Raw genomic sequence first — 441 nt, forward strand, 5'->3', positions numbered from 1 at the left:
CTGCAAAATAAATCATACAACTCCTAATTTTCATCTTTTATGATTGTAGTTTATGAAAAACTTAAAAACTTCATTACGGGGTCGAAAGGCGGAGAAGTTCGAGAAGCCCGTGCCCTATTCTCTGTCGACTCCCCTCCCCCCCTCCCGACACATCATCGACCCCTTGGAAGGTTCCATTGACCCCTGGGGCTGATATCTACCACTATGAGAACCTCTGGCTTAGGATAAGAACGCTCTGATTAGCATGGCTTGGGTGTACTGTACTATTCTTATACTTATATATGTGTGGGTGGGTTTTATACTGTATGTATAGAGGCACGATACATTCTTATATATCACGGTTTATGTCATGGTTACCATGATCATAAGAGCACTGACAGAGATGATACAGTGAGAGCTTTCGTAACTGTGCTAGATTATCAGCAGAAGCAGACTGTTGAT

Source organism: Penaeus monodon, chromosome 19, assembly GCF_015228065.2.
Source record: "Penaeus monodon isolate SGIC_2016 chromosome 19, NSTDA_Pmon_1, whole genome shotgun sequence".
NCBI lineage: Eukaryota > Metazoa > Arthropoda > Malacostraca > Decapoda > Penaeidae > Penaeus > Penaeus monodon.